Source organism: Pseudophryne corroboree, chromosome 3 (assembly GCF_028390025.1).
Source record: "Pseudophryne corroboree isolate aPseCor3 chromosome 3, aPseCor3.hap2, whole genome shotgun sequence".
In the NCBI taxonomy this organism is placed as follows: Eukaryota; Metazoa; Chordata; class Amphibia; order Anura; family Myobatrachidae; genus Pseudophryne; species Pseudophryne corroboree.
The window spans coordinates 392932436-392945247 of NC_086446.1; the positions used below are offsets into that span (position 1 = coordinate 392932436).

General features: G+C 42.1%; 1 protein-coding gene and 1 pseudogene across 1 annotated transcript in view; both read right to left on the bottom strand.

Annotated features, from left to right (window-relative positions):
* Nucleotides 1-12812, bottom strand: part of RND2 (Rho family GTPase 2) — a 212241-nt gene that overhangs the window by 97771 nt on the left and 101658 nt on the right. The gene's annotated exons all lie outside the window — the stretch shown is intronic.
* On the bottom strand, nt 1743-1861 carry LOC134895159 (5S ribosomal RNA; annotated as a pseudogene).

Sequence of the window (12812 nt, forward strand, 5' to 3'; positions counted from 1 at the left end):
CTTTAATTATATTTACCACTACATTTACATCAATGTACATACAATTACATATATGTGAACTATATTATTTACCTCAGAAAATACATATACAAACATTAGTTAACTTCAATATGCTTATACTTAATTTTTATTAAAATATTTGAACTACCTCAGTATAAGTGTTGTATAAACCCTTAATCAGGGTTACACTAACCCTAAAGTTTTTAGTGCCTAACCCTAAACTAACTAAACTGGTGCCGGTCTTCTGACAAATGTCGGGAGGCCAAAAGCATCCCTTAGGAACACCTCACTAATTTAGTATAATACACCTATGGACATTCCTATATGAAGCAAATGACGTAGACGATCTCTAACAATGGCACACGTCAAGGTAAAGGATATATTAAATGGTAAGCTGACATTAGGTATTCGCACATGAAGTGCTGAAATCAGAAGACATGGGCAGATATATAAACCTTCATGACTTTGATAAGGGCTAAATCTTTATAAATGGACCAGATCATTTCTGAAATGACAAGTCTTGGGTGCTCAAGGTCAGCCGTGTTGAGTACAAACTGACAGAAGAAAAAAATCACAATGACCAAACAGTGCGTGCCCAAAATTAGGGGGCGTGGCCTCACTGGTAATGCCACAATCAAGAGTAATGCCCTGTTTTTATCACTGTGGGGGTATCGGCAGCGCTCTATAAGGGGCTGGACATGCCCCAAGTCCCTCTCTCCCAAGAAAAGATGCTGTGCGCATGTAAGCAGAGCAGCGAGTGACAGGTAGAATCCTAACTGCCCCATCACGTGCCTGAAAGATGGGATTGTCCAGCCAAAATTGGGACAGTTGGGAAGTATGCCAATGCAAGAGGTCAGTGAAGGCTATCTAATCTTGTACCAATAGCAGAAGGACTGTTGTGGCACATACCATGGAAAATTGTAATAATGTGTCATGACCCACAATGCATCAAACCCTGCTGCATAAGGGGCTGCATAGCTGCTGGCCAGTCACAGTGCCCATGCTACCTCATGTTCATTGCCAAAACAACTAGATTGTGATATTTTGGGCAATGTTCCTTGTCAAAACCCTGTTATGGCAGTACCAACTACCAAAACGTTGTGGCGGACCTGGTACATCCTTTCGTAGCGATGTTATTCTCCGACGGCAGTAGCTTCTTACAGCAAGATAATGTGCGCTGCCACACTGCACAGTTTGTTCAAGAATAGTTTTAGGAATATGATCAAGATTTCTAGGTGCTGCCCTGGCTTAAAAATTCTGCAGCTCTCAAGATCTTAAGTATGGAGGGAAAGGGAAAGTAAAAATCTGTGTTGGGGTACACTTGAAATGTCAGAAATTAATAAAAAAAAACTTTTAATTAAGTACAATATAAAAATTGATACACATATATGAAAAAGAAGATTATATATAGCACCTGCACATCCAATAGTGTGAAGTATTAGTTATGTAAATATAATTATTCACAAAATTCAAATCAAGGTATACTGGATGCACCTGAGGTGAAAATATTTAAAAAGACTGGAATCTTAATAGATCCAGAAAAATAGAAACGGAAGCACAGATTGGATGGTAATAATTACAATATTGTTCAATATGAGGTGACTTCCATTTCAAGGGTCTCCTGGTATGGGTTAGGTTGCTGCGTGATTAATAAAATTAGAGAAATAAATAGGATGATAGAGTGAAAGTAAACGTCGAAGGTTTCTCCAACACTTCTGCTGTTTGTATCAAATATGGATTTTTACTTACTGCACCTGATATTCCCTAGTGGTCTCCCAACTAGGTACTGATCAGGCTTGTCACTGCTTAGCTCCCAAGATCAGATGAGATCGGGCGTGACCAGTGAAATATGGCATTAAGTTGTCCAAATAGAAAAAATGAGAGAGTGTGGTTGATGATGCATACCCTGAGACAGAGTACTTCTGCTGTCCAGTAAATCTGCACAGGTTCTCTGTTACTTGGGCATTGCAGAGAGTAATTTACTCTCAACTGGATGAGAGAGTACTGAAATCAGATTAGCATATAAAGGATAGGTTAGGGGCTCCACCTTCTGCTGTCCACTGTCATAACTGATTATAGCGGACAGTGGATGAGAGAGGTGGGCTGCCTAGGCCTACTGAAATTAAAAAGATTAAAGAAATCCTAATGTTATAAGATGCGACATACAATTGCCGATTCCTACATGGAACAGGTGGTGGTCATTAACATTAAATATATGTAAATAGATGCCTTAAAGTACAGGCCGTAGTACTGTAAATTATGTGTTACTGAAATATATTCTGATCAATAGTTTGTGTTGGCTAATTGCGTCGCAAAGCATTCTTATGCCAGAAATAATAAACAGAGAGAGACCGTCTCTGTCTCAGAGAAATTTATAACCATGTGGTCTTAATCCAAGTGATATCTCAGCAGCAAAAAAAGGGGTAAACAATTAGAAAGCCCAAATGGGCATATACGATACTAGGAGATGAATGTGTGTGGGCTGAACCGTGCACAGTTCAAACCCACTGTCCACAGACGCCCGTTTCACCAGAGAATGGCTTATTCACTGTGTGTGGACACTTAGAAGGGCTGCTGTATTTAAGGTAGGTGAAGGAGGGACATGTTCGTACAAAGCTGAATGCCCTAGGTTCCGGAGTCACGTCTGTCCGGAAACCATATCATCCGCATCACTTCCGGTTCCGGTGGAAGTGTGATGCTGATCGCGTCATTGCACTAGATGTATAAGTTTATTACTTAAGCAGTAGCAAGTGGAATAAAGTCATATGTTATAAAATTGGTTACTCAGTAACCAAATAGATCAGTCCCAATATGCAGGATAAGGGGGGGAGTGTTTATCACCATTAGTTCTGTAATCGCGTCGCAGCAGATGCCGCATCAATTCCGGTTGCGAGTTGTCATGTGATGCTAATCACGTCATTGTGTGGTTACTTGTTGCTAGGCAGCCGCAGTGTTTAATGGTGATGCCCAGCAACTAAGCATCCTGAGTGGAGCATTCTGGATACGTAAACTCAGCAGGAGGGTGTTAAAGAACCCAATGGCAAAACACTCACTAAGGATAAAGTGTACCGAAATGATTAAAAAAACAAAAGGTTTATACGGTCATAGTATGACATTAAGGATACTTAAGAATGCCTATTTCAAGGGACCGCAATGATAGGTTCACATTTGTGATCCTGAAGGAGTAATATCTAAGGCAAAAATGAAGCGGTGCGGTAGATAATTATCTGCCATGTATAAAATTAGCCATGTCTTGTAAGATATTAGTTGATGTGTACAGGGATAATGTGACTGCTCATAGGCCCGTCATAAAGGGCGGTACTGACAGGTCCATATATGTCTTCATAAGCTGGGAATCCCAGGAAAAAAAAGGGGGAGTCTGTGCGAATAGTATAAACGGATATATAAATAATGGGATCCGGTCTCTAAGTCGACAGTAACTAGGTCGACAGGGTGTCTATGTCGATAGGGTCTTTAGGTCAACATGTTCTAGGTAGACAGGTCAAAAAGTCGACATGAGTTTTTCACTATTTTCTTCTTTTTTTTTTTTTTACTTTTTCATACTTAACGATCCATGTGGACTACGATTGGAACGGTAATCTGTGCCGAGCGAAGCGGTAGCGGAGCGAAGGCACCATGCCCAAAGCATGGCAAGCGAAGCGAGCCATGCGAGGGGACGCGGTGCACTAATTGGGGTTCCCGGTCACTCTACGAAGAAAACGACACCAAAATAAACTCATGTCGACCTTTTGACCTGTCGACCTAGAACATGTCGACCTAAAGACCCTGTCAACCTAGTTACTGTCGACCAATAGTGGTCGCCCTAAACATTGTCGACCTAGTTACTGTCGACCTTCAATACCACACCCATAAATAATATATAATAATATAATATATACTGTAGTGGTATAAATACTGATTGTATATATCAAAGACATAACTGGCGGCCGTACTATGCGTCGGTTATCTACATTCGTCGCACATGCTTTATATCTATGCATTAGTGCGCTAATCCGATGCCTGAAACTGTCCGGATATAAATGATATAGATAAAAAATATCGACTAGTTCATAAAGTATGTACAGTCAACATATTAAGGAGAGAGTGTAAGAAGGTAATTGTTAGTAAATAATGTGTAGAGAAATCTCCATATTGAGCTGAATGGGCATATAGATCCTGAATTTCCTGGAAATTATCCGGGTGGAGATGTAAGGTATAGGCTTAATGTCACAGGATACCTGTGATGTGAACAGGTGACGTGATAGTCATTGGAGTAAAGTGTGATACTAGTAATAAAATGCTGTTGGATAGGATACTGATGGCAGGACACGCGAGATAATAAGTGGTAAGGGGAAAGGGATGGTTATGATCATTACTTTTCGAGTGAGAGTGAGGGATTGCATTGGTAAATAGAAGAGGCAAAGGCAAAGAATGTAAGTTAGTAGGACTATAGGTAGATACTGCTGTGTAAGGCAATCCTGCATGGGGTAGTGGTGACTGGTGAGTAAATTCATAGGACTGTTTGGTTAATATTGCTGTATTAATGCATAGGGTAGTAGTAAGTGGTATTGCTGCATGGGGTAAGTGATGAGTGATATTGATGTAAACAAAAACAATGCGTGGGGTTGTGTAAGGTAAGATCACTTAGAGCGGTAATGTTACAGGTGAGTGGTAAGGCTGTATGGGGTTGTGAAAGGTGGTATTACTTGATGTGACAGTAAGTATATAGAGTGAACATGTAGTTCTGCACGGATTATCTGGATTCAAAATTTCAGGATTTAGGAATGAATTAGAATTAAAGGAATACTGCATAGTTGATGTATTCATTCATGCCTTTTGTTGCCAGGCAGTCTAGTTTGAATATCCATTCCGATTCATGTCTGAGTAGTTCTTGCATGAGGTCTCCTCCGCATATCCCCAAGTTGATTTTCACCAAACCGAATGCTTTCAGTTCATTCGGATTACTTTGATGGTGGTTGTAGAAATGACGTGCTAACGATGTCAACTTTTTCATTTTGGAGACATCCGCTGGGGCATTTCTCACAGATCCAATGTGTTCCAGGATACGTTGTTTAAGGGCTCTGGTAGTAATGCCTACATATTTCATATCGCAGCTGCAGGAAATGCAATAGACAACTCCAACGGCATTGCACTTTATGAACTGCTCAATTGTTTTCAAATTTCCATACCGGTCAGATATTGTCAACATCTTGATCATGTGTGGGCAAGCTTTGCAATTCCCATAGGGAAAGGAGCCCTTGATGGTTGGCTTCTTTTAAGGATTATTGATGAAATGACTGCTGGTAAGTTTATCTTTTAGGTTCTTAGATCTTCTCCAGCTCATGGATACCTTCTGACCTATGTTTTTGGCAAGGTCACTGTCCAGATGTAAAATTGGCCAGTGTCTTTCAATAAACTCTTTGATCTCCCTCCACTCTCTGTAAAAAGTGCCTACAAATCTGAGAGTATTTTCTTGATCTATTGTCTTGCTACTTTTCGCGCAGTCTTAGTGTGAGGGAAGATTAGCGTTTTGGTGTTTGGCTTGTATGCCATTTTGCCTTTTTGATTGTGTGATGACTATAGCCTCGTTCTATAGTCTTGTGGTTAGTTCCATACTTTTTTGTGTAAAGGTGGTTGGTTCCGAGCAATTCCTCTTTAGGCGCAAAAATTCTCATTTGGGGGATGTTCGACTGTGGGTGGGAAGTGAGAACTGGTCTGGTGAAGGAGACTGCTGGTGGCAGTCTCCTTGCGGTATAGTTCGGTTTGTATTTGACCATCAGGGGTTTTATATATATTGAGATCTAAAAAAAGAGACACTGAATCTGTCCTGATGTGATGTGTGAGTTTCAGATTGATGGTGTTGTTGTTCAATTCTTCAGTAAAGGATAGAAGTAGTTTCTTGGCTCCTTCCCAAATCATGATGAAGTCATCGATGTAGCACCACCAGGCAACTACATATAGGATGTATCTCTCGTTGTTATGGTGCATCAAGATTTCTCTTTCCCACCAACCTAAGTATAAGTTGGTGTAAGTCGGGGCACAAGCAGCGCCCATTACTGTGCCGCAAGTTTGGAGATAGAAGCGATCATTGAAGGTAAAGTAATTGCGACTTAACACAAATTTGAGAAGTTCAATTAGTAGATTATGAAATTCGTTGTTGTCAACCATCTCTAGAAAATATTTTACCGCTTGTATGCCCACCTGATGATTGATGCTGGTGTATAAAGATTCCACATCTAAAGTCACCAATAGGTGAGCCTCATCCAGTCTGACATTGTGTCGTTTTTGAAGTATGTCTGCAGTCTCCTGTAAATATGAGGGGAGATTTAGCACATGTTGGTGTAAACGTAGGTCCAGAAAAGTACTCGGTCTTTCCAAAAGTTCACCTTTGTCCTGATACAATTGGGCGTCCTAGTGGGAGATTGATGTTTTTATGGACCTTCAGTAGTAAGTATAGAGTGGGTTTTAGGTTTGGCTGTAGTGAGATATTCTATTTCTGCTTTGGTTAGGGTTACCCATGGAATAGGCACATTTCAGAATCCTGTTCAGAGCAATCCGGAAATTATCAGCGGGGTCAAAGAGTATGCGTTTATTGCATTGAGTATCCCCCAGTTGTCTCATAGCTTCAGTAGTATACATGGCTATTGGCCATAGGACTACGTTGCCCCCCCTTATCAGAGGGCTTAATCACTATGTCAGACCAAGACTGTATTTCACATAAAGTTCTTCTCTCTTGTTTGTTCAAGTTGTCATTATGGATCAGTTTATTTTTAGACATATATATATATATATATATACACATACATACATACATACATACATACATACATACATACACACAGGTTGAGTATCCCTTATCCAAATTTCTTGGGACCAGAGGTATTTTGGATATCGGATTTTTCCGTATTTTGGAATAATTGCATACTATAATGAGATATCATGGTGATGGGACCTAAATCTAAGTACAGAAGGCATTTATGTTTCATATACACCTTGTACACACAGCCTGAAGGAAATTTTAGCAAATATTTTTTATAGCTTTGTGCATTAAACAAAGTGTGTGTACAATATATATATTCTAAGTCTCTAGAAACGAGTTCTTGGAAGACTGATTCCAGGAGAAATGTGTTCAGGGGGGAAGAAAGTAGAATTTATCTTGCCAGGGCCGTAACTAGGTATGTGCTGATGGTGCCTTACCCACAGCACACATGCACTGAAGGCGCACCATCGGCAGCACCAACCCCCCCCCCCCCCCCGCGGGATGCATCAAAGTTAGCCACATTAGTACAGGGGGGTACGCTCTTAATTATGTTTTCGCTGGTGATGGAAACAGAAAACTGCATTCGTGTATATGTGAGGCACAGCAGAAGTGGCGGGACACAGAGATAATGCGGCGCACATAGCATGATGCATCCCGCCCTCACTGTCCAGCGCTGTCGCCCGTCTCCCGCCAGCCACCGCCTCCCGGGTCTCTGCCTCCTCCTTCATTGACAGCCTGCTATGCCGTGGATGCCGGATCACTGGTGAGGGGGAGTATAACACACACACACACACACACACACACACACACACACACACACACACACACACTCTCTCCCCCATAAAAGGCGGACCGGCTGCTATGTGTAAAAAAAAAAAAAAAAAAAAAAAAAAAAAGGGCTGCCTGCCACAATGTGTCAAAAAGGGGGACTGACTGCCATAATGTGTCAAAAAGAGAGGCTGCCTGCCATAATGTGTCAAAAAGGAGGACTGCCTGCCATAATGTGTCAAAAAGGGGGACTGCCCTCCGAGGTAATTCAAGTAATGAAATCACTCCCGCATAATAAAGCCCCCAATCCAGATGGCTTCATAAATTAATTTTATGTTTCTCTCTGTGATCAACTATCGCCCACCCTGAACTCCTTGTATAATTCAATCTCCTCTCTTGGTGCTTTCCCTATAGAAATGCTGGAGGCTCAAATTATCACTATACCCAAGCCAGGTAAAACCCCAGCGCATTGTCAAAATTATAGGCCCATTGCACTATTGAACGGCAATATTAAAATTTTTGCCAAACTTGTCGCTTTCCGTTTAAATGTCTTTCTGCCATCTCTCATTGCCTACGACCAAGTTGGGTTTGTGCCTGGTAGACAGGCATCTGACAATACCCGTAGGGTTTTTGACTTGATTGATATCGTTCCCTCTAACACTGGCCTTCTCCTGCTCTCTTTAGATGCAGAGAAAGCGTTTGATAGACTGAACTGGCAATATATGTCCTCGGTTCTAGACAAGTTTGGTTTTAGTGGCCATATTCTTTCTTCGGTTTTATCTCTATATAAGCTCCCCCTCTGCATGGGTATTTAGTAACGGTTTCCTCTCCGATACATTTCCTATTACGAATGGGACCCGACAGGGTTGCCCTCTATCACCCTTAATATTTACGTTGGGCATAGAACCCCTTGCTGAGAAGATTAGGATGTCTGGGGGCTTCCCGAGGGTGACTATTGGCACTACTACTCACAAGTTGTGCCTCTTTGCAGACGACGTCCTTCTGTTTGTCACGGACCCGCTATCCTCCCTTCTTTGTTTGCATGCTAACTTGGGACAGTATAGTGAAGCTTCCTTTTATAAAATTAATACGATAAAGACAGATGCTCTCCCCATTAATATCCCAGCTCCCATAGTGTCCACCCTTCAATCACACTATCCATATAACTGGCGTTCGGCTTCAATTCAGTATTTGGGGATCCAAATTCCACCTTCTACGGCCTCTGTTTTTGATGTTAACTTACCTCCACTCATTAATAGTTTTTTAGACCTGACTAAGTCCTGGCTATCTTATGATATTTCGTGGATTGGCCACCTAGCAGCCTTCAAAATGACTCTCTTACCTAAACTCATGTACTTATACCGAACCATACCTTTTCTTTTCCCTAAAACGTACCTTGATAGATGTCGTGGTATAATGCTACGCTATGTCTGGAAGGCACAGCCACCCCGATTGGCTAAGTCCAAAATGATTCTCCCTCGTAGACAGGGAGGGCTAGATATGCCCGACCTGGTCCTTTACCAGGAGGCATGTGTGCTGGCCCAGTTTAAATACTGGTTGAGTGGGGCGCCTGTAGTGGGATGGGTATCTCTTGAACGTACTGGGAGTTTGGACCTTGCCTTAGAAGACCTTTTTAAGATACACCCAAACTCTAGACACCGCTTATTGTCCCTCCTCCCCGCCACTAGAACATCTTTACAAATCTGGGATAAATTGGTGACTCGCCTGCCTGGACATCAATTTCCATATTCTACTATCTCACTACGAGCCATAGCTAAATTAATCCCTAATTTAAATCTCTCTACCTGGTTTGTTTGTGGTTTGACTGTCTTGGGGGACCTTATGGATGGTAATGTTATGCTATCGTTTTCTCATCTCCAGTCTCGATATAATCTCCCCAGTGGAGAATTATTGCATTATTTCCAAATTCACCACTGGTACAAGGGTTTGCCTAGACAGGTGGCTCCCCCGAACCCTTTATCCCAGGTTGTCTTAACACGTGTAGCTCTGTGCGACTCTAGAGGGGACATCTCATTTTGGTACAGGACGCTTATCAGCTTGCTTACTACTACTAAGTCTAATGCGCAGCTGAAATGGGAACAAGACTTGCATCTTCCCCTATCTGAAGCCCAATGGGAACAAATTTTTATTTCTTCTTACCGAATGTCCAAGTGCTTGAATCACACGGAGATGCATATCAAACTCCTTAATAGACTATATTTAACACCAGATAGGCTACACTCATTCTGGCAGTCTTGTTCCAAATACGGCTTGCGTAACTGTGGGGAAATAGGCCATATTTTCTGGTCCTGTCCTTCCCTTCGACATTTCTGAAGCGAGATATTTGCTTTGATTAATTTGGTCTTACACCTGTCCCTCGCCCCCTCTCCGGCCATGGCCCTGCTCCACATTTTTCCTGCTGAGATACCACCTCATAAGAGATATCTGTTGGGGAATATTTGTATAGCTGCCAGGGCTGCAGTGGCCCAAAGTTGGAAACAAGCTTCTCCCCCTCCTCTATCACTAGTCACCAACAAAATTCAATTCCATTTTACTATGGAAACTGAGTTCATGCCTTACTCTTCTGCGGCCTCCTCCCCAATGGTGAAATGGAGAGCATGGCATGACTACGTCACTGCTGGAGGGGGTGTTTCGCCTTCCCCCTAACTGACTCGGCTTATACTTCCACTCTGTGCACCGGCTGTGCCTTACTAGCCCTGTGTCTATTATTGATTATCTGTTTATTGATATGTTTTCATGTTTGACCGTGTTTATCTTTATCTGTATCTTTTTCCAAGATGACTTTGTATTTTTCCTATTGTATCTATATTGGATTGTTATACAGGTTGAGTATCCCATATCCAAATATTCCGAAATACGGACTTTTTTGAGTGAGTCTGAGATAGTGAAATCTTTGTTTTTTGATGGCTCAATGTACACAAACTTTGTTTAATACACAAAGTTATTAAAAATATTGTATTAAATGACCTTCAGGCTGTGTGTATAAGGTGTATATGAAACATAAATGAATTGTGTGAATGTACACACACTTTGTTTAATGCACAAAGTTATAAAAAATATTGTCTAAAATTACTTTCAGGCTGTGTGTATACGGTGTATATGTAACATAAATGCATTCTGTGCTTATATTTAGGTCCCATCACCATGATCTCTCATTATGGTATGCAATTATTCCAAAATACGGAAAAATCCGATATCCAAAATACCTCTGGTCCCAAGCATTTTGGATAAGGGATACTCAACCTGTATTTGACTTCTGACAATTTAGATATTTGCATGTTTACATCCCGTTCCCTTGGTTCTTTGTACCCCCCGCCCCTTCCTTCTTTCTTTCTGTACCCCTTCCCCTTGCAAAAAGAAAACTTGTTTTCAATAAAAACTATTGATGGAAAAAAAAAAAAAAAAAAAAGGGGGGGGGGGGGGGACTGCCTGCCATAATGTGTAAAAAAGGGGAACTGCCTGCCATAATGTGTAATAAACGGGGGACTGCTTGCCATAATGTGTAAATAGGGAGAATCTGCCTACCTAATGTGTAAAAAAGGTGACTGTCTTCTTAATGTGTAAAAAGGGGGACTCTGCTGCTGTAATATGTAAAAAGTGGACTCTACCTGCTGTACTGTATAAAATGGGGACTCCGCCTGCCGTAATGTATAAAAGGGAGCTATGCCTGCCGCAATGTGTAAAAGGGAGCTCTGTGACCACGCCCCTTCCCCATGAAGCCACCCCCCTATATTTTGCCACGCGCCTACGGCCCTTCTTTGTATATGGGGGAAGGCGAAGCAGTTTCTTGCACACAGCGCTAAAATGTCTAGTTACTGCTTCTTGCATCTGGGTCTGGTCTGATTGTCAGGGATCTCCTGGGCAGTCGATTGTAATTCCTCTAGTGCAGTGATTTACAACCTTTTTTAAACTCGCGGCACACCAAACAATATTATAAAATTGGCAAGGCACACCATCAGTTTCCCACGGAAAAAAAACCACACACATTGGCCCTCAGAGTAAAAAATAATCCACACATACATTGGCCTACACAGAAAAAACAATCACATTGCCCCCCACATAAAATCATGTTGTTTCCTACATAAATCCTATTGCTCTCCACAAAAATCAATCACATTGCTCCCCACATAAAATTTATCACATTGCTCCCCACATAAATCCTATTGATCCCAACGTGAATTAGTCACATTGTTCCCCCCGATAAATCCTTTTGCTCCCCACAGGAGAAATAAAATAACAAATATTAGCCCCTTCCTGTCAGCTGTCCTTTTCCCTGTCTCTCAGTGGCGGGGGTTGTTCATAGTAGAGTGCTGCAGGGAAAGTTGTGGATGCGGGCAGGAACTGGAAGATGTGCATGCAGGCGGGTGAGCTGGCTGGGTGGCGAGACGATGCGGCCGTGACCTATGATGTCACACCGCCGCTTCTTCAATGCATCGGTCACACCCGAGGCACGACTGATCCTCTAAGAGGAGTCTGGGCCACAGTTTGCTCTGAAAGTGCAGGCAGTGACTGACTCCGCGGCACACCTTGCAACTGGTCACGGCACACTGGTTGAAAAAGCCTGCTCTAGTGCTTCAATGGCCTCCAGCTCCTCAGAGGTAAGTGGTTCCAATGCCTGATTATCCTCTAGTCTTGATTCATTGAGGATTGGTGCCTATTTGAGAAAAAAAAATTTAAGAGCAGCTTTCGCCCAAAAAGTTTCAGGTCCTTTTCCCATAGGAAATGATTCAAGGGTTGTGTTGGTGAAAAGGATAACCCTTTAACTAGTATGTTGATATGTTCGTTAGTAAGGGTTCTGCTAGAAAGGTTAATGACTTTGAGGTTATCTCAAGTCATTTCCTCCTGTTGGTCCTGACTGGGTATTTTGGTGGTCCTGACTGTTCCCATTCGGTTTGATCTCGTTGATTTCTTGCTCCCGCTCCTCGTCTTCCTCTTTGTCTATATTTTGGTCTTCCACCTCTCCTCCCTGTCCCTAAAGATCTCAGAAGTCTGACCTGTGGCAGCTCCACCTCGCAACTTACAAGAGCAAAAGGATCTGCTGTTTACATCCTGGTACCAGACACCACAGGACACCTTCTGAGGTCTTGCAGAGTCCATGTCTTGGTGAGTTAGAGCTGTTTTGGCAGCACACAGAGAAGCAACAGCATATTAAGCAAAGGGTTCTGACTCGTCATTGTAGATTATATAATACTGCTTGGTCAGGCCTGATTTAGGTATGAAATAACCCATGAGAATGTATTAATGGATTAACCCTTATAAACGT